This window comes from Dama dama, chromosome 30, assembly GCF_033118175.1.
Source record: "Dama dama isolate Ldn47 chromosome 30, ASM3311817v1, whole genome shotgun sequence".
NCBI lineage: Eukaryota > Metazoa > Chordata > Mammalia > Artiodactyla > Cervidae > Dama > Dama dama.
The window spans coordinates 9942022-9967678 of NC_083710.1; positions in this window are offsets into that span (position 1 = coordinate 9942022).

Genomic DNA, 25657 nt, shown 5'->3' on the forward strand with positions numbered 1-25657 from the left:
AAATGCAAAATTTCTGAGTGTCTTTAGTAATGAAGATGGAGATACTACGCAGTTACTTAAAACTTTTCTCTGGATAATCCTTTACTGCTAAGGAGGAAAATGAACCAAGATAATATTATCATATACTCTCATTAGACTATGAATACATCTAGGAAAAGATGAGAAAAAAAAAATGTTAAGAACTGTAAGGAGTCTGAGATATTTTTGTAATTGTGAGCTTAAAAAATTCCCTGCCATAGGTACATAGATGCTAGCAGAAGACATAGGGCTCCTGGTTGGAGACACAAAGACTTATTGTTCTCAGACCAACAGGAAACATGTTTTTGCTTCAGTTTCATTAGTTCCCTGAGATGGACACACCCTAAGGTGACCTACTTCCTGATGTTCATGCTTTTGTGTAATCCCCTCTCCTTGAACATGAGAGGGATCTACAACTTTCTTTTAACCAGAGGAATATAGTGAAAATGATAAACCTTTTAAAGTTAGCTTTTGTTGTATGGCAAAGGTGATAAGGTTTCCCATGATCACATTATATTAAGATTCTATCTTAGCAGATGGGAGCTGGAGACCAAATCCAGTTTATGTGCATGAGGAGGTAAGTCCCATGTTGGAGGACCCACTTGTCAATAAATTGCAGGGGGTCATTAGAAACTATGGGGAGCCTCTTATCAACAGCAAGGAAAACTGAAGGTCCACAGTCATACAACCATAGTGAAGTGAAGTGAAGTCGCTCAGTCGTGTCCGTCTGTTTGTGACCCTATGGACTGTAGCCTACCAGGCTCCTCCATCCATGGAATTCTCCAGGCAAGAATACTGGAGTGGATTGCCGTTTCCTCCTCCAGGGGATCTTCCTGACCCAGGGATCGAACCCAGGTCTCCTGCATTGTACAACCATAAGTAACTAAAAATAACCTGAATGAACTTGCAGGCAGAGTCTTCCTCTGTTGGGACTCTAGATGATCAAAGACCCTGATTGGCAACTTAACTGCAGCCTTGTGAAATCTTGAGAACAGGACCAGTTTAAGGTGTGTCTGGATACCCAGGAAATAATATGTGAGAAAATAACTGCATCTTGTCTTAAACTACTAAATGAGACACATTTAGTACATTAGTACACATTAGTACACATTTGTTATGTGGTGCAGAAAACATGGCTGAAATCCCTTGCGAGCAGAAGCAGGTCTTGGTGGATCTGTCCACACAATGGGTCTGTGTCACAGTTGGTGACCCTTGAGACTCGGAAATTCTAATTTCATATAAGGTATTCTAGAAAGCCTGTATAAACTTTCTCTTCTTAAGAACATATTATAATCCTGTACAGGAAATCTGCCTTCTGGCTCTGAGGAAGGTACTATATTCATCTTTCAAGGCTGTTTGCTATACAAATATCCTTGAAAAAGTCATCTGGGACAACTGCTGTCACAAGATTAGACATGGAGAATTGTTGCCAACAGCTCAGAGGTACTTTCAGCACTCTAGGAGAATTTCCATATACTTAGCGGGATACAGTTTTCTGGAAGAGACTCATGTTGTGTCTCATTCATGCCAAAAGGTTCATTTGGGGAAATAAAATAACTTAGCCTATTTTATAAAATAATGTTTAGTTATGTAGTTTCTCCCTTGATAAACAAATTATAATCACAGTTGCTGATGCACAGATTATATTGTACTTTGATATAGAGTAGCTATGGGATTCTGGGGAACTTAAAAATATCCATTAAAAGATACAGGGAGAATTTTATGCTCTGTCTTAAATATAGAGATATAAATGTACTATCTCATTTTCAGTACTCAAAATAATGGTATTTTAAGATATATAGACATAAGAATCTGAAGATGTTACAGAACATTAATAAAAGTTATTAAAATCATTTTAAGTAACCATTTTAAGCTATAAATATTTTTCTTGTTTTTTAGTTCTTAATATTTTTAATTTAGAGGATTAAATACAAATTGTGACTCCATGAGTAGACTTAAGTCTTGGGTGCTTTATCATGAGAGCTGGAACATCAGACTAAATGAATAAGACTTTATTGATTTTGGTAGTATTTGCTCAAGATGCAGGATTTAGGATCTTGACAAGGATCTCAGGAGATGATCTAGATTCCACTAGAGTAAATTTTAAGTGTGGAAATATTGATAGTCAAAGTGAATGAGCACTCAAGAATCTGTGCCTGTGATATTGTAGCTAATAGGGAAAAATGTATTTGGACATTTAGATGAGAAAATATACACTTCTCATATACATATTGGGGTTTATCCACAGTTCCTGACTCACATCTTCCAAAACCTTTGGAATTTCTTGAGTGATAAGTGCATGGAATAATATTTGATCTCTTGCCCTGAGTTCCTGAAAACTGAGGGAGCTTGTGGTTGAATCAATCAACAATGGCAATGGTTTAATCAACCTTGCCTATGTAATGAAGCTTCCATGAAAACTAAGAGACAAGGATTGGAGACCTTTCGTGATGGTGAACACATGGGGATTAGGGAAAGTGGCACACCTGTAATGGCAATGGAAGTTTTGAGCTCTTTCCCCAAGCTTTGCCCAAGGAATCTGTTCTTCTGGCTGTTGATTGTTACTCTCTAATATTCTTTTACAATAAATCAGTAATCTAGTGGGCAAAGTGGATTTTCCCAAATTCTGTGAGCCATTCTGTTTAAAGTACAGATAACAACCTGGGCTTATAATTGGCATCTTGAGCTAGAGGGGGTGTTTGAAACCTCCAGTTGTACATAGTCTGTCAGAAACACAGGTACCAACCTGGTCTTGCATCTACCCTTGTAGAGGGCAATGCCTGGGATCAGCCCTTTAGTTTAGTGAAATCTGATTCTATTTCCAGGTAGATAGAGTCAAGATTGAGCTGGCACTCAAGAATAGCTCATTTGTGTGGGAAAGATCACACACACACACACACAGACACACAGAATGAATTGAGTCTAAGAACCCTAAAGCTATCTCCAGAAGTAATTTTTAAGAATGAATGATCTGATAGATAAAGGAAATTGTCCTATTAAACATTAAATTCTCTTTCTTATTAACAGTATCTGGACCTAGGCCAATTTTGATTCAGAGACCACTCATTAAAGAAAGTATTTGGTCCTTTGGCAAAAGGATTCTGTAACACCATAGCAAATGTACAAGCTAATGTACCTTCAGTGGGACACAAATCTTTGCAAGACAATTAAGACTCTTTGGTAAGTTTGACAGTATTGATTACATTCCACCCTGGAATGGCCATTCATTCATTCAGATGGGGATAGAGACATATGCTGTGTATGGGTCTGCCTTTCCTGCCTCCAAAGCCACAACCAACACTCTTATTAGAGGACTTATAGACTGTTTGTTTCATGGACATGGGCTTCCATAAAATATCACTTTTTTTTTTTTTTTTTTTTTTCATTTATCTTCATTAGCTGGGGGCTAATCACCCTACAATATTGTAGTGGTTTTTGTCATACATTGACATGAATCAGCCATGGATTTACATGTGTTCCCCATCCCGATCTCCCCTCCCGCCTCCCTCCCCATCCCATCCCTCTGGGTCTTCCCAGTGCACCAGCCCTGAGCACTTGTCTCATGCATCCCACCTGGGCTGGTGATCTGTTTCACCCTTGATAGTATACTTGTTTCAGTGCTGTTCTCTCAGAACATCCCACCCTCGCCTTCTCCCACAAAGTCCAAAAGTCTGTTCTGTACATCTGTGTCTCTTTTTCTGTGTTGCATATTGGGTTATCATTACCATCTTTTTAAATTCCATATATATGCATTAGTATACTGGCTCGGGGGTCGCGTAGCCATTTTATAAAAATAAATAAATAAATAAATAAAAAGAAAGTAATGTGCAGGAATTAGCTGTGACTGTGCGATCCACTGGTCCTACCACCCAACCTAAAAGCTATTAGACTGATAGCAGATTGGAATGATTGCAAAGCTGAACTGGCAAATCAGAAGTGATACTTTTGAAATGGCCAGGTATCATTGTCCAGGATTTGGGATCCACCTTAAAGCAAAAATGTTTGTATAGTGCTACATACATATTAGGAGGAATTCATGGACCTGATACTCACATGTTAAAAGGAATGGCCAAGCTTATCATGATTCCAAGTGATTCCTTGGGGAATATTGCTTCCTATCCCTGCTAATCTGAGTTCTGCAAGATTGGGTGCCAATGGGAGAAACATTTCAGCCAAGGGACATATCAAGAATTCTACTGAACTCTTAAGAGACTGGCGCTGTTTGTTGAGGAGTCTGATTTCAAGGTCAAAACCTGGTATAACCTTTCAGACCCAAGTTTAGTTAATTAGCAAAGAAGCCTTTGTTAATTTGCAGGTTCATGACAGAAAGCCCTACCCACAGTAAGCTTAGTGTACAGCCTTGCCTTACAGACTTCTGGAGAAAGTTACTGCCAAAGACTCAGGTCTCCTCCCCAGGCCAGCTAGCATATTCACATTTTTGGCCGAGGCACCTCTGTTCAGAGGCCTTCTAGTCAGCTGAGATGTTTTTACCTTACCTCCTTACCAGGGGATCTTGACTGAGACAACTTTCTCCACTCTGACTCGGGACTGTTGCACTCTTATTACTTCCTACTCTTCTCCTCTAGACCCCAGTCACACACACACACACAACAGGAGTTTATTCAGAACGCCTTTTTATTAAGACAGTTCCCTCGTCTGCCCTAATCTGCCTGACTCCCACTTGGTACCACTCCATGGGGAAAAATTGAGCATTGGGAAAGCAGTGCCTTATTTTGCCTCTTTCTTACACTCCTGCAGAAAGTGAATAGAAGCTCAGTTGTTATTTTTAGCTTAATTGTCCCATGACCACCTTGACACCTGGCTGCTTTGGACTTCATGCAAAGGAAAAGCAGGTAAAAAAAGGAGTCATCAAGTTGTCAGGGGTCAGGGACACTGATCATCAATCTGAGACAGAACTTCAGTTACAAAGTGTGGTAGGGAGTGATATTGTTGGCACCCAGAGAAGCTATTTGGATGTCTTTTGGTACACTCCTGCCCAATTCTGACGGTCAATAGATAAATACATTAATTTCTGTCAGGGAAGGTCGTGGTGATCCCTTGGGCACAAGCGTCTGTGCCATGCCATAAGGAAATACTGCAAGACTGCCACATGCAAAACTTCAAGCTGAGGGGGAGCAGGCCAGTCAATCCCGAAGGAAATCAACCCTGAATGTTCACTGGGGTGGCTGATACTGAAGCTGATACTTTCACCACCTCATGTGAAGGGCCAGCTCGTTAGAAAAGACCCTGATGCTGGGAAAGATTGAAGGCAGGAGGAGAAGGGGAAAACAGAGGACACGATAGCTGGATGGCATCACTGACTCAATGGGTATGAGTTTGGGCAGGCTCCAGGAGATAGCAAAGGACAGGGAAGCCTGGAGTGCTGCAGCTCATGAGGTCTCAAAAAGTCAGACGTGACTGAGTGACTGAACAACAATAAGAGATAAGAAGACAGGTATCTATTGCAATATTACATTGAGGGGTTTTAATTTGTCTTACTAATCTCCTACTTCTAAGTTTCCCCATGAACACTGACCTCTGTGAACCTTGAAAAAACTTCTGGCAATTCACATGCAAACACAAAAGACCCAAAATAGCAAAGCAGTCTTGGGAGAGAAGAATGGAGCTGGAGGAATAAGCCTTCCTGACTTCAGATTATACTACAAAGCTACAGTCATTAAGACAGTATGGTACTGGCACAAAAACAGAAATATAGACCAATGGAATAAGATAGAAAGCCCAGAAATGAGCCCATGTACCTATGGGCACCTTATTTTTGACAAGGGAGGCAAGAATATACAATGGGGCAAAAACAGCCTCTTCAATAAATGGTGCTGGGAAAACTGGACAGCTAAATGTAAAATAATTAAATTAGAACACTTCCTAACACCATACACAATGATAAACTCAAAACGGATTAAAGACCTAAATGTCAGACTAGAAACTATAAAACTCTTAGAGGAAAATATAGGTAGAACACTCCATGACATAAATCAAAGCAAGATCCTCAAAGACCCATCTCCTAGTGTGATGGAACTAAAAATGAAAGCAAACAAGTGGGACCTGTTTAAAATCGAAAAATACGCATGTATCCCATTGTTCATAGCAGCACTATTTGCAACAGCTAGAACATGAAAGCAGCCTAGATGTCCACTGACAGATGAATGGATAAAGAAGTAGTGGTATATGTACACAATGAAATATTACTCAACCATAAAAAGGAACACATTTAAGCCAGTTCTGATGAGATGGATGAACCTAGAACCTATTATACATGGTGAAGTGAGTCAGAAAGAAAAAGATAAATATAGTGTTCTAACACACATACATGGAATCTAAGAAAATTGTACTGAAGAATTTATTTACAGGGTAGCAATGGAGAAACAGACATAGAGAAAAGACTTATGGACATGGGGAGAGAGGAGGAGAGGGTGAGATGTATGGAAAGAGTAACATGGAAACTTACATTACTATACATAAAATAGATAGCCAATGGGAATTTACTATATGGCTCAGGAAATTCAAACAGGGGTTCTGTATCAACCTAGGGGGTGGGAATGGGGAGGGAGATGGAATGGAGCTTCAAGAGGGGATATATGTATACCTACGGCTGATTCATGTTGGGGTTTGACGGAAAACAACAAAATTCTGTAAAGCAATTATCCTTCAATTAAAAAATTAATTAAAAAAATAAATGCTTTTGAAGATGTGAAAAGAAATGTATATTAAGTGGGTAAACCAGTACAAGAGGTGGACACTGTGGTGCACTCTAGGTTCTATTAAAAGAAGGATTAGAAGTGCTGCTGGCAGTGTGGATGGAAGATAGCCTCCAGCTCTCAGGTTCTTCAGGGATCACCTCTGCTATAGAAATCTAGAGATCCATACTCTTCTCACAGCCTAAATCCAATGATTGATAGAGGCATAATATAAAGGCCTAGCTATTTTGGTTTCTAACAGGATAACTGATAAAGCATATAGCTCCAGACATGGCCACAGTTTCGCTGTTGGGATTTCTGTCTCTGAATGATACTTTTCCTTTCCCCTTCATTCTGGAATCACTGATTCCAAGGACACTCACTAATGAAGAGTCTGCCAAAGAAACTCCAGTGGGAATCTCTTGGGCTACCCAACATGTGCCAATTTTTTATTTTGAATAACTAAAATTCTAATGACTCATAGGCTGAAAGTATAATCTACCTTAGTCTAATTAATTCTTTTGAACTCATTTCCAAGTTAAAAATTTAACTTTAAAAATTAAGTACAGTGTTTTGAGTTATACAGGTATAAGGGTTTCCCTGGTGGCTCAGACAGTAAAGAATCCACCTGCAAAGTGGAAGATCTGGGTTCAGTCCCTGGGTTGAGAAGATCCCCTGGAGAAGGAAATGGTTACCCAATCCTGTATTCTAGCCTACAGAATTGCATGGACAGAGGAGCATGGCAGTCCACGGGGTTAAAAAGAATCAGACATGGCTGAGAAACTTTCACTTTCACTTTCTTTTAAATTTTGATAGCTGATTTACATTTTAGGCTTCATAAATATTGAAATAAAATGTTTCAGGTATTTGTTTATGAAAAATTCTGGGCCATTATAAATAAAACCATGAATAGGTATGTACTTTAATCCATACGAAAATAAAATTATGTATTGGGAACCTATAATTGTCTTATATTGCATATTTGGATATTATTCAAAGGCTGTAGTTGATCATGTTGTCTTGAATGACATTTAAAGACTAAATGTTTGCATCCCCACCACTTCCCTGCCCACCCCATACGTTTGTACGTTGAAATCCGAACCATCAGTGTGATGACATTTGGAGGTAGGGCTTTTAGAGGATGATTATGTCATGAGAATGGAGCCCTAAAGAATAGGATTGATATCCATATAAGGAGATCCCAGAGACCTCCTTTGCCCCTTTTGTCTTATGAGTTATAGAGATAAGATGGTCCTCTATGAATCAGGAAGCCGGAACTCACCAGACACCAAATCTGTCAGTACCTTGATTTTGGATTCCCAAGCATTCAGAGCTGTGAAAGATGCTGTTTAGAAGCCACACAGTCAATTTTATCATGTTACAGTAGCCTGAATGGACTAAGACAGCAGGCTACTTTTGCTTATTGAAATGAGGAGTCTCAGAAATTCACTGAAGATCAAATTATTTGTAAGAGAAACATGGTTTCTCAGTATTAAACTTCATTCTACTGCAGGCCAAGTTTTACTTATGGCAAAAATGAAGCTATGTTTTAAAATGTTTAGTAACTCAAATAAATCAAGATTTCAGAAAAAATGTCCACACGGCAATGCTGTAGTATTGTAATATACATGTCACACATACACACACACACAAACACACAGATGATGATGAAAATTGAAATACTTGTAACTGACTTATATGTGTAACTTTGAAGGGAAAATAGTCTGTATTCCATATTTTCACAAAATAACTTCTTCATAAATTGAAACTTGCCTTATAATATCCTTGTTTCCAGGCTAAACCAGATCCATCAGGAATCAATGTCTTTATATAAGTGTCCAGTGTAATTTTTATGAGGACAAGAGATTGTCTCATTTTCCCATGACTCTGTGCTAATCACAGTCTGGAATTACAGCCCTCCCATCTTTCCTTAAGATAATGCTAACTCCACTGCTCTGATTGGAGCAGTAGGATGATTGAAGACAATGCCAAGCTTTCCTTTTCTGTTCCCAAACTGAGTCATTGACCATAGTTCACAAGTATAAGTATATACAATAGCCTTTTCTGAAATTTTGAAATTCCTAAGATAAATATAATTTAGGGGGAAGATGTCTTCCAAAAAAAATTCCAAAATGGCCACTAAAATTTAGTTCTTTAGTATCATCATTTACTTTTTTGGCTTCCAATCAAAGGTGAGGAGGAGGTGTATTTAAAAAGAAACTGCACTGTGGTTTCCTAAAGAGATTGTCTTGTTCAAAAACTTTCCCACCATGAGATTTCCCTTCTCTCTCTACTTTATGGACCGTTTCTTTTCTTCAACCTTCCATAATTTTATTTTTCTCTCTTAGAGTTTGAACATATGCTGCCTTCACCTTTGCCTACAAGGATGATCAGTAGACATCACTGTCTGTAACAGTATGTCACACCACTCACTCCTGTGCTATTCAATGTGTAGTGGGCAGAGTAAGAATGTACTTCTCCATAGACAGAAAATGTGTTTATCACATTGACTAATAGCTACCTCATATTTGCTTTGTGTTTCTAATGTTCTGCAGCAGAGTTGCAACTGAATTTAGCTATATTTGCTTTGTATGACCATTATAATTAAGTAAACAATCAGATAAATGTTGACTATCATATTTTTTGAGGAAATCCTAGAAATAGCATGATTAAACTCAGACAAAAACAAGGATGCCAATGATCTAGAACATTATTTAACATTGTTCTGGAAGTACTAGCAGAATGCAGTTAGAGATAAAAGAAAAGAAATATATTTTAAAGGAGGAAAAAATATTTTATTATTTACATATATCATTCTAACTTGAAGCTCAAATAGAAGCAAATGAAACATTGCTGAAAAAGGTTAAATGATTCAGAAATTAGGTTAATTTACACAATTTAAAGCCAAGCCAAGTATAAGAAACGTTGCTTACAGCAACAACACATTAAAAGATAAAATACATTAAGAAATAAAAAGCATAGAAATGAATGAAAAATTCAAATGAGATGTAAAAATGTATATTGTCCTAAGTGAAAAAAAAAATGCTTAAGATTTCAATGGTTGATAACATGAAGCTTCCAATTTTCCCTGAATTCACAAATAAAATCAACAAGTAAATCCAATTTTTAAAATTCTTCTTCTTCTTAGGCAAAAGGACTCTAATGTTAATGTAGGAAAATAAACATGATAATATCCCCAATTCTGATACATTAGTTTCCTTATTGCTGCTCTAACAAATTACCAGAAAGATAGTGGCTAAGAATTACAAATTTATTGTCTTATTGTTTTGTGGGTCACAAGTCTGATTTTGGTCTCATTGAGCTAAAATCAAGATGTCAGTAGGGCAGAATTCCTTTCCGGAGGCTTTAGGTGGGAACCTTGCCTTTTCCACCTTTGTGAGGCTACCAGCCCCTTTCCTTTTTCTTTACCAGAGATGGCTGACTGGATCCTTCTAACAACGCATCATTCTGACCTTCTCTTCTGCCTTCTTCTTTGATATTCAAGGACTCCTGTGATTATATTAAATAAATAATCCGAGGAAATCTCACAACCCTAAATTCAGCTGGTTTGCAAACTTAATTCCAATTCAACCTCAATGACTCTTTGCCACATAACGTAAGATATTCACAGGTTCCATAAGGTAGAGCATATGCATCTCTGGCGGACATTATTCTGCCTTCCACAAATGGCTAATTCTAGTCACTCTACTTGTTTACTCATTTCCCCATCTACCCACTTTTGTCCTTTCAATCTTACTTAAAACTTTAAAAAGATCATATGTGAATGTGCTTTATAAACTGTGAAGCAATCTACTCAGTAAAATATACAAATTACTTTACTTGTGTTATTTATACATTAATTTATTTTATGTAAGTGATAATGTCTTCCTTTCACATTGCTCAGTCTTCCTGTAGCATATGCTACTAAACGTAACAGCAAGCAAATGAAAAACTAAATATGAACCCAACCAAAGAAAGGAAAAAAAATGCATTTCCTTAATTTGCTAGAGAAGTGTCTCATTAACCTATACCAAATTCCCTTTCAATCAAACTTTTCAGTTGCATAAAATAAATTCAATTTTTTGTTTAAATGAAGCACTGTGAAAACTCTACCTCATTAAATAAATACATTGAACTTTGGTATTAAAAGTGAGAAATATCAAATAATAACATATTTCTGAATATATAGGGCATAATTTCATGCAAATTGACACAGTGCAATTAATTCTGAAATATTGACTAAATATGGATAAATCAGTAAGTAACAGCTAACAGAAAAATTAAGAACAAATACATGTTAAAGCTTAGCTAAATCTATGAAAATTTGCATTTGTATACTTTTTATTAATAATGTACAGAATAGGAAGTTCTATCTAACTATATTTCCAAATGTTTCATAGAAATCAATTTAACATCTTTGAATTATAAATTAAATGATTTTGATGGTTTAATTAAACTCCAACTCTGCTACATAAAATTTATCATCTGTGCACTACTATAAAATTGTTATCCTTTACTAGATTTGAATACTAAAAATATGCAAAGTCCATCCTTAGATCCAAAGACTATGTTAAAAGATGTAATTGTTCATTCTTCTAGGCTGCTATTTTTTAACCTGCTCTCTGGATGTTAAATAATATTTATTTATTGACATAAAATAAACATTTTGAGAAACAGTATGTCATATTCTTGAATGAACTCATCAGATAGCTTTACATTTCTCAATTTTCCTTTCTAGGATAATATTCCTTTGACTGAAGAAAACAATGAAGATATCTCAATAACAAAATGTGAAGTCTGCTTGAAGAGCAACTCAATATTTAAGTCATTGACCATCAAACTTTTCTTTATCATCACATAACTAGTTTTGAAACTTTCTTTGTTATAAATGCTAACATTGAAGTGAAATATTGCAGAAGAGTAAAGACTTAAGAAAGAATGATGTAAAGACAGAATGAAAAAAAGTAAGGAGGAAGAGAAAGAGAAGGAGGGAAGAAGGAAGGAAACAAGAAAACCATTAAATGACATCATATTAATGTCTAGTAATAAGAATACAGGCCTATCAGGTTTTAGAGAAGGCATGATATCTCAAGTCTTGAAAATCACTTTAAGACAACATTTCTTTTAGCATATTAAATGTCATCAACCAACTGTCTTTAAAGAGATCAATCAGTAGAACATTTATTTGGATATCTCTATCTCTGGTTGATTTAAAAGTAGTAACATTTATGATCCTTGACTAAAGACCTGCTTTCTCTCTTACAAAACAAGATTAATTTACCTGAAATCTCAGAAGAACAATGAAATTAAAAATAAAAAAATAAAAACAATCTAAACACTAAATTGTGCACTTCAGACTTTAAATGTTATTGCATTCAGAAAAAGGAGAAATTCATCCAAACTGGATTATTCAAATACATTTTTCATAAAATTATTTTTTCCTTTAACTGAGGTTTATTTGACATCCTGAAAATTTTATAGCAATTGATTTGGCAAAGAAGAGATAGAAGTGTTTTCCAGGCAGGTGAAGTGAGAGGCCATGCCCTTCTGGCAAAATTGTAGTACAAATATGATGTTGATTAGTGGCTATGAACTGACTCTTCAATGATTTGGTTAACTATGTTATAATTAAATAACTGACAAACTTTCTGGTAGAAGCTGGAGGGTGTGTGTGTGTGTGAGAGAGAGAGAGAGAGAGATCTATAGTCATCCTCACCTTTGGTCTTACAGTACCTTCCATTCATATGCAGTAGAATTTCATTACAGTAAATTTCCTTAAAGAGTCTGGGTTATATAAGATGATACAGCATCCTGACTCCATATGAAGTTGTTTTCATGGCTTGTTGTAATATTGCTTTCTTTATTTTCTATGATAATTAATTCTATATGACAAATATTCTCTCATTCTTTTTCTATACCACAATCTCATGAGGGAAAAATACCTGACATGCCGTTTAGGGTATACCTTTTAAATTATGTACCAGTAACTATAGGGTGTTTTAAATCAGCAATAATAAAGTTGAAATTGGTCATTTAAGTATTACTTATCTTTGTCTTCATTCTTGCTGTAAAATGCTGAGCAAGGATGAGAACTAAAATGTTATAATTCCTATTAACCAAAATATCAAGAAAAATAAAGACTTTTATGGTGTGCTATCTGCCTGTGAAGTGATCCATGGGATGTATTGTCAATATCTGCTATTGTGATTTCACATTGGTTGAATTTAAAATTTTATACTTCTAATTTCATATATACTGCTATTATGAAAGAAAATAACTTAAAACCTCAAAATAATGACATTAAAATATTGGCACAGCAGTAAAGAGTCTGCCTTTATAGGAGATGCAGGAGACATGGATTAGATCCCTGGATCAGAAAGATTCCATGGTGGAGGAAATGGCAACCCACTCCAGTATTCATGCCTGGAGAATCTCGTGGACAGAGGAGCCTGGTGGGCTACAGGTTATAGCCTTACAGAGCTGGATATGACTGAGCACACATGAACACATTCATTCAATAAACTGAGAACTAACTGACATCAACATTCTTTCCTTTGTCTTTATTAACATGCCTTTCTGATCCAGTGTTTGGGGCGGGGGAAATATGTTCTTTTTTAAATTTTTTTTCATAATGATATCAGAGAAAAATATTTTAGTTAAGTGTTCAAAGAAATATCTATTACTGAAATTCACAACTGAGCTAACTAAAAATTACCTTATCAATACTATGCTTTACATTGTACAGGAGGCAGTGGTCAAAACCATCTCCAAGAAAAAGAAATGCAAAAAGGCAAAATGGTTCTCTGAGGAGGCTTTACAAATAGCTGAGAAAAGAAGAGAAGTGAAAGGCAAAGGAAAAAAGGAAAGATGTATTCACTAAATGCAACGTTCCAAACAATAGCAAGGAGAGATAAGAAAGCCTTTCTAGGTGAACAATGCAAAGAAATAGAGGAAAACAATAGAATGGGAAAGACTAGAGATCTCTTCCAGAAAATTAGAGATACCAAGGGAACATTTCATACAGAGATGGGTACAATAAATAAAAAAAGAAAGAAAGAAAGAAATAGCATGGACCTAACAGAATCAGAAGATATTAAGAAGAGGAGGAAAGAACACACAAAAGAACTGCACAAAAAATGTCTTAATGACTTGGAAAACAGCAAGGGTGTGATCACTCACCTAGAGCCAGACATCTTAAAATATGAAGTCAAGTGGGGCTTAGGAAGCATCACTATGAGCAAAACTAGTGGAGGTGATGGAATTCCAGCTGATCTATTTCAAATTCTAAAAGATGATGCTGTTAAGGTGGTGCATTCAATGTGCCAGCAAATTTAGAAATCACAGCAGTGGCCGCAGGACTGGAAAATGTGTTTTCATACCAATCCCAAAGAAAGACAATGCTGAAAAATGTTCAAACTACCACACAATTGCACTCATTTCACACACTGGCAAAGTAACGCTCAAAATTCTCCTAGCCAGGCTTCAATTCTGTGTGAACTGTGAACTTCCAGATATTCAAGATGGATTTAGAAAAGGCAGAGGAACCAGAGGTCAAATTGCCAACATCTGTTGGATCATCAAAAAAGCAAGAGAGTTCCAGGAAAACATCTATTTCTGTTTTACTGACTATTCCAAAACTTTTGACTGTGTGGATCACAACAAACTGTGGAAAATTCTTAGAGATGGGAATACCAGACCACCTGACCTGCCTTCTGAGAAATCTGTATGCAGGTCAGGAAGCAACAGTTAGAACTGGACATGGAACAACAGTTGGGTTCCAAATTGGGAAAGGTGTACGTCAAGGCGGTATATTGTCACTCTACTTATTTAACTTATACGCAGAGTATATCATGTGAAATGCCAGGCTGGATGAAGCACAAGCTGGTAGCAAGATTGATGGGAGAAATATCAATAACCTGATACTCAGATGACCCCACCCTTATGGCAGAAAGTGAAGAAGAAGTAAAGAGTCACTTGATGAAAGTGAAAGAGGAGAGTGAAAAAGCTGGCTAAAACTCAACATTCAAAAAACTAAGATCATGGCTTCCAGTTCCAATACTTCATGGCTAATAGACGGTAAAACAATGGAAACAGTGACAGACTTTATTTTCTTGGACTCCAAACCACTGCAGATGGTGACTGCAGCCATGAAATTAAAAGACACTTGCTTCTTGGAAGAAAAGTTATGACTAAACTAGACAACATATTAAAAAGCAGAGACATTACTTTTCTGACAAAGTTCTATCTAGTCAAAGTTATGGTTTTTCCAATAGTCATGTATAGATGTGAGAGTAGGACCATAAAGAAAGCTGAGAGCCAAAGAATTGAGGTGTTGTTGAAGACTCTTGAGAGTCTGTTGGACTGCATGGAGATCAAACCAGTCAATCCTAAAGGAAATCTATCCTGAATATTCACTGGAAAGACTGATGCTGAAGCTGAAACTCCAATACTTTGGCCACTTGATGCAAAAAACTGACTCATTGGCAAAGACCCTCATGCTGGGAAAGATTGAAGGTTGGAGAAGAAGGGGATGACAGAGGATGAGATGGTTGAATGGCATCCCTGACTTGATGGACATGAGTTTGAGCAAGCTCCAGGATTTGGTGATGGACAGGGAAGCCTGGCATGCTGCAGTCCATTCAGTCTCAAAGAGTCAGACAGGACTGAGTGACTGAACTGAACTGAGAGGGGCTTCCCAGGTGGCACTACTGGTTAAGAACCCGCCTGCCAATGCAGGAGATGCAAGGATGCGAGTTAGATCCCTGGGTCCAGAGAATCCCAAGGAGTAAGACACGGCAATCCACTCTAGTATTCTTGCCTGGAGAATCCCATCGACTGAAGAGCCTGACATCCTAGAGTACAGGGTCGCAAAGAGTAGGACATAACTGAAGTTACTTAGCAGGCCTAGATGAGAGTGGGGATGAGTCTGAAGCATCATTTTTGTTTTCACAAGGCTTGCTTTGTGGCATAGAAATTCATCCACACCATTCATGGAGGGGAGGTAGAATTATATATAGAGAAATATACTGTTAAACATATAGCCCACCATGTTCAGCTACTTTGAGCCTGAAAATAAACGTGTTTGTGTCCTAAGTCACATCAGTTGTTTCTGACGCTTTGCATCCCCATGGACTATAGCCCGTCAGGCTCCTCTGTCCATAGGATTTCCAGGCAAGAATACTGAAGTGGATGCCATTGCTTGCTCCAGGGGATCATCCCAGCCCAGGGATGGAACCCATCTCTCTTAAGTCTCCTGTGTTGACAGGCAGGTTCTTTACCACTAATGCCACCTGGGAAGCTCTAAAAAGTAAATGACCAGGATGTAAATCTGCTGCTCTCTTTTCCCTGTCCCAAAGCCAGATAACAATAATGATCTCAAAAACGACCGGTGTAGGTTTCAGGACACACTACCCATGCCTCAGCGATCAGTGTGTTTCTAGAGGCCATTTTCCATAGTTCTAAGAACTCTGATTTCTTCTCTATAAGATTATATAATACATGTTTTCATGAGTGCAAAGATGTTGTGGGGCCTAATGCTTATATAATCTTGGAGGTACACCTTAAGAAAAAGGATTCAAGAGTGCATATCCTTGTTAAGGTCCCATCGTATAAGGGCCCCAGAACCATAAGATTCTTTTCCTTTCCATTCTAAAGTCACCTTTGCAAATATTTCTGCAATCTATACCAAGGAATGCTTAGAAAATATAAGGCATTGGTGGACAATTGAAATACTGAGAAAGTACTTGAAATTAGCAAGCAGAAATTACTAAGAAGATAGTTTATTTCTTCAGGCTAAATTTAACAAGATTGACAGAATTGAAATTTAACCCATAGAATAACTGGGAAATCATAAATATTAACATTTGACCACACTTTAAGGAGATGACATAGGATGAGAAGTGGAGCTGAACTGGTTGCCAATTCTACCCAATAACGTATCCCAACTCCCTCTTTATCTTCCCTTTTCTTTTTGAAATTTGTTATCTTATTTTGATAATTTGTTTTTCTTTATTCACTTGTAAACAATATCTACCAGTAGAGAGTTTGAAATGTCAGATACTCACCAAACCAACCCCGAGCTGGGGCAAATGCATATGGCATATGGTTTTATAGTGGGAAATAAGATTATGGAATTTTGGTGATGACCTTCTGGGAAAAGATGTCTTTTCAAGTAAAAAGACCTGTGAGAGATGTTCTCAAGCCAGATTCCATAACTGGGTATCATGTCTAAAACTGTACTAAGTAATCTTAAAAGAACTAAGTTCTTTTCAGTTCAGTTCAGTCTTTTAAGTAATCTTAAAACAACTAACTTCCAAACCAATATGTTCAGGATTATATACAAAAGCGAATTCTTTTGTATATACAAAAACAAAATTCTTAAGAACCTGAGTAACTGATTTGATTTGTAAGGTGTAGAATGATTTGACCTTCAAAATATGGAAATTTGCAGTTATAAAATACCAAGTGTTTAGTTTTTTTAATTTAAATATTTTCTCTTTTTTAATGCTATAAAACACATCATATGGGGTCTACCCTCTTGAATTCTTAAGTGTACAGCAAAGTATTATTAACTATAAATACAGTGTTGTACTGAATATCTCTATAACTTTTTCATCTTAAGCGACTGCAAAAACTTACATATTGTGAACAACAGCCTCCCATTTCTCCCTTCTAGAATACCTGGCAATCACCATACTATTTTCAGCTTTAATGAGTTGGACTAGTTTAGACACCTCATATAAATGGAATCATACAGTATTTGTCTTTTGTGACTGACATTTTCTTCGTGTAATGCCTTCCACATTCATCTGTGTTGTAATATATGACAAGATTTTCTTCTTTTTTGTGACTGAATGTTATTCCATTGTATGAATATAACACATTTCTTTACCAGTTGGTCTGTTGATGGACATTTAGGCTATTTCTACCTCTTAGCTAGTGTGACTAGCGCTGCAGTTACTGTGGGACTGCAAATATCTTTTTGAGATCATGATTTTAATTTTTTGGATACACATTCAGAAGTGAGACTGATGGGTCATACGGTAGTTTCTATTTTTAATTTTTTGAGGAAATTATATAGTGTTTTCCATAGTGTCTATACAATTTTATATTACTAACAACAATTTAAAAATTTTCCAATTTCTCAACTTTTTTTACCAATGTTGTTATCTTTATTTTAATAATATCTTTTCATCTTGTTGATTGTTTCTTTTGCTGTTCAGAAGTGTTTAGTTTGATGTGGTCCCTCTTGTCTGTTTTGTTTTTGTTGCTTATGCTTTTGATGTCACATCCAAGTAATAATTGCCAAAGACAATGTCATGAAGCTTTTCCCTTATTTTTACCACCAGGAGTTTTATAGGTTCAGACTTACATTTAAGCCTTTAGTCTATTTTGATTAATTTTATGTATGGTGTATGATAGGATCCAATCTCATTTTCTTGTATGAGGATATCTGGTTATCTTAATAAAAGATTGAAGAGACTGTATTTTCCCCACTGTGTATTGTTGCCCTTGTTGAAGATTAGTTGACTGTGTATGTGTAGTCTCATTTCTAGGCTCTCTATCCTCTTCTGTTAATACACATGCCTATTTTTATGCCAATACCATACTGCTTTAATTACTGAATCTTTGAAATATATTTTAAATCAGAAGAGTGATGCTTTCAGATTTGTTCTTTGTCAAAATTGTTTTGGGTATTCAGAATCCTTTCTGGCTCCATATAAGTTTTACAAATTAATTATTACTGTAAAAATGCCATTGGGATTTTAATAAATCTATAGATTTCTTTAGGTACTGTAGACATTTTAGTAATATTAATTCTTCTAATTCATGGATACATAATATCATTTATTCATTTGTCTTCTTAATGTCTTTCATCAATGTTTAGTAGTTTTCAGTGCACAAGTCTTTAACCTTCTTAGTAAAGTTTGATCTGAAGTACTTTATTCTTTTTAATCCTATTATAAGTTGGATAATTTAAAATTTTATTCTTGGATAATTCATTGTTACTATATTTGGGTATAATATCCATTTGAATAAATCATTTTGGGTATATAGAAATGACATTTTTTTCATGTTGACTTGTATGTGTGTGTGTGTGTGTATGTGTATTTGTGAAGTTTTCAGAGGATTTTCACATGTAAGATTATGTTATTTGCCAACAGAGGCAGTTTTACTTCTTCTCTTCTGATCTTATTATGTTGAAGTACATTAGTTCCATACTATGTTTGTTGAGATTCTTTATTACAAAGAGATGCTATATTTATCAAATGTATTTTCTACATCTATGCTGAGATGATCATGTGATTTTTTTTGTCTTTCATTCTGTTAGTGTGGCTTATGACATTTATTGATTTGTACACTTTGAACCTTGTTTGCATCTTAGCATAAATCTTACTTGATCATAAGTACAATTATAATCCTTTTTAATCTGCTGTGAATTTGGTTACTAGTACTTTGTTAGGTCTTTGCATCCATGTTCATGTGGGTTATCAATCTGTAATTTTCTATTCTTATATTGTTGCTGCATAACTTTGGTATGACTTTGGCATCTGGTTAACTCTGTTCTCATAAAATGAGTTTGGAAATGTACCCAATCTCTTTAGAATTTTTGAATAGTTTGAGATGGGTCAACATTAACTCTCCTTTAAATAGTTGGTAGACATCTCCAATGAAGCCATCTGATTGTGAGTTTTCCTTTCTTGGGAGGTTGGTGATTACTTATTTAATCTTGTTTTTCATGATAGGTCTGTTCATGTTTTCTATATTTTTATTATAAAGTATTGATAAGTTTTTTGTTTTCAAATTTTTCTCATTTTTTCCCTAGGCTATCCAATTTGTTAAAGTATATTTATTATAATTCCTCTTATTTCTGTGGCAACAGATTTAATGTCACCTTTTTCATTCCAATTTTATTTATTTCACTTTTTTAATGTTACCTAGCTAACATTTTTATCAATTTTGTTAGTCTTTTCAAACAAACAACTTTTATTTTGTAGATTTTATTTTTCTTTTCTTTTTATATTTTTAGTTTAAAATCTTCCTTCTGTTAACTTTGGGCTTAATTTGTTCTTTTTCTAGCTTTTGTGGGTGTGATATTAGTTTATTTGATGTTGTTTTATTCTTTTTAATGTAAGGGTTTATTTCTATAAACTTTGTTATCAGTACTTGTTTTGATGCATCCTATTAGTTTTGACATATTTTAAAATTTTGTGTAAAGCTACTTTCTATTTTACCCTCTAATTTCTTCTTTGATCCATTGGTTGTACAAAAATGTGCTGTTTAATTTCCACATATTTGTAATTTTTTTAGCCTTCTTTCTGCTATTGATTTCTAGTTTCATTCCATTGTGGTTGGGAAACATACTTGCTATAATCTCAACCTTCTTACATTTCCTAAAGCTTATACACACACACACACACACACACACACACACACACACACACACACACACACACACACACACAATGTGTGATTTATCCTGGAGAATGACCATGTAGTGTTGATAAAACTATCTGGGCTGTTGGGTGGAATACTGTGTGTGTCTCTCCAAGCCCACTAATTACTTTTTGATCTTCTACCTATATGATATATTCATTATGAAAGTAAGATAATGAAATCTCTATTTTGTTTTGGTGTCCATTGTTCCCTTCAGATCTGTCAATGTTTGGTTTATATATTTAGGTACACTGATGTTGTACACATATGTATTTACACTTTTTATGTATCCATGTGTGTTGACCATTTCATCTTTGTATAGTGTCTTTCTTTTCCCTTTGGACATTTTTGACATAAAAATCTACCTTGTTTGATATGAGTATAGTTACTTCTGCTATCTTTTGCTTACTATTTACATAGAATAATCTTTTTCTTTTACTTTCATCCTATTTTTATACTTTAATTGAATATGACTCTGTTGTAGACATCATTTAGCTGTTTTTCTTTTTTTTTTTTTTTAGTTTTAAAAAATCCATTGGGTTATTATCTTTTGGTCGGGGAATTTAATACATTTATATATAAGGTAGCTCTGTATATCTTTCTACCTTTTGCAATTTTTTGTGTGTCTCATTTATTGCTTATTTTGTACTGAGATGTTTTGATTATTTGTGTGTGTGTGTGTGTGTATGTATGCTTGCTAGATATTTTCTTTGTAGCTATATAAAATGTCTTACTTATAACAATCTACTTTAAGGTGATAATAACTTAAAAAATATACAAAATCTCTATACTTTTACCCTACACACACACACACACAGTGTTGCTGATATGACAATTTATGTTTTATACTGTATATACAAGGTTCCCAAATTGTATATTGTGTATACAATTCTGAAGATTTGGTGCTTTTGAACTGTGGTGTTGAGAAGACTCTTGAGAGTAACTTGGATTGCAAGGAGATTGAACCAATCAATCATAAAGGAAATCAGTCCTTAATGTTCATTGGAAGGACTGATGCTGAAGTTGAATCTCCAATACTTTGGCCATCTGATGTGATATGAAGAACTAGCTGGAGAAGACCCTGATGCTGGGAAAGATTGAAGACAGAAGGAGAAGGGGACGACAGAGGGTGAGACAGATGGATGGCATCAATGACTCAATGGACATGAGTTTGAGCAAGCTCTGGGAGTTGGTGATGGACAGGGAAGCCTGGCAAGCTGCAGTCCATGAAGTTGCAAAGAGTTAAACATGACTGAGCGACTGAACTGAATTGAACAAACTTCCCCGGTGGCTTAGTGGTAAAGAATTCACCTGACAGTGCAGGAGATGCAGGTTTGATCCCTGGGTCAGGAAGATCCCTTGGAGAAGGAAATGGAACCCACTCCAGTATTCCTGCCTAGGAAATCCCAAGGACAGAAGAAGCCGGCAGGCTATAGTCCATGGGATTGCAAAAGAGTCTGACACAGCTTAGTGACCAAACAACAAAAAGAACTGCATAACCATTAACAATATTTTTTCATTTTCCTTATTATTAATACTTGTGTCTTTTAACTTTTATCCTAAAATTTATGCAAATCTCTTTTGATTCACATTTTAGATTGGTTTCTTGAATCTGAATGTCTTTTTCCTTCCCCAGATTTTAGAAGAATTTAATCATTATTATTTCAGCTAAACTTTCTGCCCCTTTCTCCTTCTGAGACTCTCAAAAATTGTCTCTTTGATGGTGGCTTATAAGTCCTTTAGCTTTTCTTCACTTTTCATGTTTTATTTTTGTTCCTCTGACTGGATAATTTCAAATGACCTGTTTTTCAGTTTACCATTTTTTTTCCCCCCCCTTGGCTTATTCAAGTCTGTTGTTGAACCCCTCTAGTGAATTTTTTAGTTTATTTATTTCATTTTTTAGCTTCAAATTTGATGATTCTTTAAATATTTTCTGTCTCTATGAAATTTTAGTTTTGTTTATACATCACTGTTTTCATCTTGTTTAGCCTATTTTTGACTGTTATTTTGAAGTTTTTGTCAGGTAACATATATCTTCTTGAGAGCCTATTTCTAGAGTTTATCTTTATTCCTTTAATTGGTACATTCCTCCTGTTCCCTTGCATTCCTTGAAACTTTGTACCAGTATCGACATGTCCAAATACGCCATTGATCCTAGTCTTCATGGACTTCTAACAAAGAAAGGCTTTCACCATTCAGCTTGGCTAGAGATTCAGAAGATTTTCAATCTTTCTCTGTGGATGTCTTCTCTGGACTTGCAGATTCTTAACTAGAGCCATCTTTTGGTGTTTTTTTTTTTTTTTTTCTCATGGGAGCTCATAACCTCCCATTTCCTTTGGTGTTAATCTGCTAGTTGATGGGCCCTCTAAGGCAGCAACATGCCACCTTACATTTCTTATTGTCAGAGGCCCCCAGCAATCTAAAGTATGTGGGTCTTGTTTTTGTATCCATTCAGCCAGTCTTTGTCTTTTGGTTGGGGAATTCAACCCATTTACATTTAAGGTAATTATTGATAAGTATGATCCCGTTGCCACTTACTTTATTGTTTTGGGTTTGAGTTTATACACCCTTTCTGTGTTTCTTGTCTAGAGAAGATCCTTTAGCATTTGTTGGAGAGCTGTTTTGGTGGTGCTGAATTCTCTCAGCTTTTGCTTGTCTGTAAAACTTTTTATTTCTCCTTCATATTTGAATGAGATCATTGCTGGGTACAGTAATCTGGATTGTAGGTTATTTTCTTTCATCACTTTAAGTATGTCCTGCCATTCCCTTCTGACCTGAAGAGTTTCTACTGAAAGATCAGCTGTTATCCTTATGGGAATCCCCTTGTGTGTTATTTATTGTTTTTCCCTTGCTGCTTTTAATATTTGTTCTTTGTGTTTGATCTTTGTTAATTTGATTAAAATGTGTCTTGAAGTGTTGTCTACAAGAGACCCACCTTGAAACAAGGGACACTACAGAAGAAAGTGAAGGGCTAGAAAAAGATACTCCATGCAAATAGAGACCAAAAGAAAACAAGAGTAGCAATACTCATATCAGATAAAATAGACTTTAAAACAAAGGCTGTGAAAAGAGACAAAGATGGACACTACATAATCATCAAAGGATCAATCCAAGAAGAAGATATAACAATCATAAATATATATATACCCAACATAGGAGCACCACAATATGTAAGACAAATGCTGACAAGTATGAAAGGGGAAATTAATGATAACACAATAATAGTGGGAAACTTTAATACTCCACCCACACCTATGGATAGATCAACTAAACAGAAAATTAACAAGGAAACACAAACTTTAAATGATACAATAGACCAGTTAGACCTAATTGATATCTATAGGACATTTCACCCCAAAACAATGAATTTCACCTTTTTCCAATCGCACATGGAACCTTCTCCAGAATAGATCATATCCTGGGCCATAAATCTAGCCTTGGTAAATTCAAAAAAATGGAAATCATTCCAAGCATCTTTTCTGACCACAATGCAGTAAGATTAGATGTCAATTACAGCAGAAAAACTATTAAAAATTCCAACATATGGAGGCTGAACAACACGCTGTTGAATAACCAACAAATCACAGAAGTAATAAAAAAAAGAAATCAAAATATGCATAGAAACAAATGAAAATGAAAACACAACAACCCCAAGCCTATGGGACACTGTAAAAGCAATGCTCAGGGGAAGGTTCATAGCAATACAGGCTTATCTCAAGAAACAAGAAAAAAAATCAAATAAATAACCTAACTCTACACCTAAAGCAACTTGGAAAGGAAGAAATAAAGAACCCCAGGGTTAGTAGAAGGAAAGAAATCTTAAAAATTAAGTCAGAAATAAATACAAAAGAAGCAAAAGAGACCATAGCAAAAATCAACAAAACCAAAAGCTGGTTCTCTGAGAAGGTAAATAAAATCGACAGACCATTAGCCAGACTCATCAAGAAACAAAGGGAGAAAAATCAAATCAACAAAATTAGAAATGAAAATGGAGCGATCACAACAGACAACACAGAAATACAAAGGATCATAAGAGACTATTATCAGCAGCTATATGCCAATAAAATGGACAACTTGGAAGAAATTGACAAATTCTTAGATAAGTACAGCTTTTCAAAATTGAACCAGGAAGAAATAGTAAACCTCTACAGACCCACCACAAACAGAGAAATTGAAACTGTAATCAGAAATCTTCCAACAAACAAAAGCCCAGGACCAGATGGCTTCACAGCTGAATTCTACCAAAAATTTAGAGAAGAACTAACACCTATCCTACTCAAACTCTTCCAGAAAATTGCAGAGGAGGTTAAACTTCCAAACTCATTCTATGAGGCCACCATCACCTTAATACCAAAACCTGACAAAGATGTCACAAAAAAGAAAACTATAGGCTAATATCACTGATGAACATAGATGCAAAAATCCTTAACAAAATTTTAACAAACAGAATCCAGCAACATATTAAGAAGATCATACATCATGACCAACTGGGCTTTATCCCAGGGATGCAAGGATTCTTCAATTTCCACAAATCAATCAATGTAGTACACCACATTAACAAATTGAAAAATAAAAACTGTATGATTATCTCAATAGTTGCAGAAAAGCCTTTAACAAAATTCAACATCCATTTATGATAAAAGCCCTCCAGAAAGCAGGAATAGAAGTAACATACCTCAACATAATAAAAGCTATGTATGACAAACCCTCAGCAAACATTTTCCTTAATGGTAAACCATTGAAAACCTTTCCCCTAAAGTCAGGAACAAGACAAGGGTGCCCATTCTCACTGCTACTATTCAACATAGTTTTGGAAGTTTTGGTCATAGCAATCAGAACAGAAAAAGAAATAAATGGGATCCAGATTGGCAAAGAAGAAGTAAAACTCTCACTGCTTGCAGATGACATGATCCTCTACATAGAAAACCCTAAAGACTCCACCAGAAAATTACTAGAGCTAATCAATGAATATAGTAAAGTTGCAGGATATAAAATTAACACACAGAAATCCCTTGCATTCCTATACACTAACAATGAGAAAACAGAAAGAGAAATTAAGGAAGCAATTCCATTCACCATTGCATCAAAAAGAATAAAATACTTAGGAATACATCTACCTAAAGAAACAAAAGACCTATATGTAGAAACCTATAAAACACTGATGAAAGAAATAAAAGAGGACACAAATACATGGAGAAATATACCATGTTCATAGATTGAAAGACTCAATATTGTGAAAATGAGTTTACTACCCAAAGCAATCTATAGATTCAATGCAATCCCTATCATGCTACCAACGGTATTTTTCAGAGAACTAGAACAAATAATTTCACAATTTGTATGGAAATACAAAAACCTTGAATAGCCAAAGCAATCTTGAGAAAGAAGAATGGAACTGGAGGAATCAACCTGCCTGACTTCAAGCTCTACTACAAAGCCACAGTCATCAAGACAGTGTGGTACTGGCACAAAGACAGAAATATAGATCAATGGAACAAAATAGAAAG